Below are 3,416 nucleotides of genomic sequence, written 5' to 3'. Positions count from 1 at the left end.
AGAAAACGGAAATCGCTATGCTTTAACATGGTGACTTCCGTTTTCTTCTTCCCCGTATTCTTCTGCATTTCAGCTTTACCGGAATGCTTTATTGATACAAGACGACCCTAGAACTCCCAGATCGCTATCTCAAATTATTCTCTAGTTGTCGTGCGGACAGACACACAAACAAACAAAGAGAATCTCTACGGGTCAGTGGAGTAGGGCTTCGCTAATCGCTCAGCCAATAGGGTATTCCGGACAAGCGAAGCGCCGGAAACGAAAGGCGAGGATAGCGCTGTTCGAATAGGGTGTTCTAGGCTATCTAGAACGGAAGTGAAAAAGAACAAACTCACCGATTGACCTGTTTCCGCCTGCTCAGTATGAGAAATTACCATGGTAGTTTGGTCCGATTCTAACCTCTCAAATATGGAAGCGAGCTCGAAACTGACCTGATAGTTTTTCATACCTGAAACGCCGTCGTGGCACGTGATCAGTTCAACCAATCAGAGTCATCACGGAAACAGAAAAGTCAGTGAGTTTGTTCTTTTCCTACTTCCGTTTTGGATAGCCTGGAATACCCTATCTCTGCCTCGCGGCTTCTAGATCCGGTCGTCTGCTGTCAACTGCACGGTGGCGTTAGGTTAGGTGGGGGGTCTGGGTTTCGATCTCGATTTTTAGAGTGAAAATATTATTCAAAATTGTTTCGCTGGCATAATAACACGTAATCGTAATAATCTGGATGCAAGATGACGTAGCGAACGAACGCGACAGAGCAATGGACAGCAGACGCACGGATACAGAAGGAATGAGGCTGAGAGCGGACCAGCGCCATCTTCGCCTCCAATTTCCGGCGCCAAGCTTACCCGGAATACCCTATTATGAAATTCGTAACGAACGCTTACATATTGCCAAATTCAGTTTTTGTCCGGTTAACAGCCTGCGTTCCCGGAAAGAGATACTTGGACGGTCACTTCGGCGGCGTGACAGGGTTCATCCCTTTTTCGCAACGACTTCATGGGCTGGCCGTTTGACGTCAAATACTAGCCATATTTTTGTAACTGTGTTTCTTTAGTCACCTGGAGGACTTTCCAAAAAAAAAAAAGCGATGTGGCTGAAGGGTAATATTGACCTTTCCAACGAAATCAGTGCCAATCAAACATAATGCACTAGACGGCCGCCCCAAAGTGGTTGACTTGAAGGCTCCCAGTCTGCGATCGCGGTGTCGTCGTGCCTCTGATCTTGTTGCCAATCATCCTACGCCCCTGCAGCAGAATTGGGTACTTTGTTATTTGGTGTTGGCTGAGCGATGATCAAAAAGTTTCGCGTCTGTCTGTGTGTCTGTCTGTGCGCACGATAACTCGAGAACGAATTGAGCTAACGACCTGGGATTTTCAGGGTCGTGCTGTGTCATAAAAGGACAGATCGAGTTCAAAGAGCATTCTAGCCCAAAAATTGGTTTTTGAAAAAATCAAAAACCACAGGTCTCTAGAATAACGTATTTTTAAAATATTCTTTTACTGTTTCCTGAAGGGTTCCTCAACAAAGTAGGGCCCTTGGGTCGAAAATTTCGTCCATTTGGCTCTATCTTCAACCGTTTATGCACCAGAGCGAGTTTTCTACACGAAAATGACCGCAAAACATTTCGATGTTTTTTTCTCAGATACTTGTTGATCTCCGTAGGGTAACTCGTTAAAATAAAACCCCGAGGAAGAAAATTTGAGACTTTTTGGGCCGAGTGCCAACTTACGACTTTGGCCCGACTCGGGTGTCAGCGCCGCAAGCCTAGGTAGATGTATGCCAGGCGCGTCGCAGCGTAACAGTGTTTCGTGAGATATCGCGAAGCCTGTTACGCGAGACGTGGTCTGACGTACATCTATCTATTTTATTCATGTTACGTTGATAGTGATTTATCGATTTATTGTGAAGCCAGTATCCGGTTGCTTTAATAAAGCATTCCGGTAAAGCTGAAATGCAGAAGAATGCGGGGAACAAGAAAACGGAAGTCACCATGTTGAAGCATAGCGATTTCCGTTTTCTTGTTCCTCGCATTCTTCTGCATTTCAGCTTTACCGGAATGCTTTATTTATCTTAATTTTGTTGTATGTGAATATGATACAGGCGAAGGACTGTTCGGGCTTCAACTGGGGAGGCAGCGGACCTTCTTGCTAATACAGTATTCCGGCGGGAGCGCGGAGAAGACTCCACGGAAGAACAAAAGGGCCCGTGATTCGCCGAGCGGCGCCCCCACCATCTTCCCGTAGTGGAGCGGGACGCCGCTCGGCGAATCACGGGCTCTTTTGTTCTTCCGTGGAGTCTTCTCCGCGCTCCCGCCGGAATACTCTATTGTGAGTTCTCAAAGGAGCAATATGTAAAGATTTGTCTTTCCCGCAAGGAACATGAAGCAGACTTGTTGCCTCCTTACGACAAGATTGTAGCAAAAACGAAAAAACTTATCCCCCTGTTTCCACTATTGAGGTTACCCGAGATAAGGCCTCCGCACCATTACAGGCTGTTTTGCATATGACAGCCAAGCGAATAAAGCATTCCGGTAAAGATGAAATGCAGAAGAATGCAGGGAACAAGAAAACGGAAGTCCCATGTAAAAGCATAGTGATTTCCGTTTTCTTCTTCCTCGCATTCTTCTGCATTTTAGCTTTACCGGAATGCTTTATTCTCAAGGTCCAAGATGTTAATGCTTCTAATAGGGTATTTCACCCAGTTTAAACCGGATCCAAAGAAGAACAATAATGCTTCCTGAACTGTTTCCTCCCTGGCGCTCATTGGCTCACGCGGACGAAGTTCTCGCACCCGACACTAGGGCAGTCGCAGACCTGGTGGCGGGTTCACGAACTTCGTCCGCGTTAGCCAATGAGCGTCAAGGAGGAAATAGTTCAGGAAGCATTACTGTTCTTCTTTGGATCCGGTTTAAACTGGGTGAAATACCCTATTTGTCTGATGAACTTGGTTATATCTCCAAAGAAGGCTTTGATGGGAGTAGTGTTTTTGTTTCATTTTGTTTGTACGTTTGACCCTGTCTTTGCATAAAAGGAACTCATTGGAAACAGGATAAGTACTCAGAAAATTCAGCAATGCGTTTTTCCAACAGTCCTACCCCTGAATTTATCGACCTGCAAATAGGAATGAAAAGAGCACCTTTAAAAACCCCTGTAACTCGATTATTATCCGAGGGGTGTGGAACTGGTCATAAAAGTGTACACATGATTGTGTATGATTGTGTCTCTGATTGTTTCACATTGTTAAGTAAATATTGGGACATAATTTTAAAAATTGTGTGATGATTGTGTGTGATTGTTTCTGATTGTTTCTGATTGTGCATGATTGTTTCTAATAGGGTACTCCGGGGCTCGACTAGACCGGAAGGAGAAGAACAAAAATCGTCGGGCCGGTTGGGCGCGGGGAGGAGCGGGGTACTT

The sequence above is a fragment of the Frankliniella occidentalis genome, unplaced genomic scaffold (assembly GCF_000697945.3).
Source record: "Frankliniella occidentalis isolate FOCC.00 unplaced genomic scaffold, Focc_3.1 Scaffold203, whole genome shotgun sequence".
Classification (NCBI taxonomy): domain Eukaryota; kingdom Metazoa; phylum Arthropoda; class Insecta; order Thysanoptera; family Thripidae; genus Frankliniella; species Frankliniella occidentalis.
Note: the sequence above shows the minus strand (reverse complement) of the source record.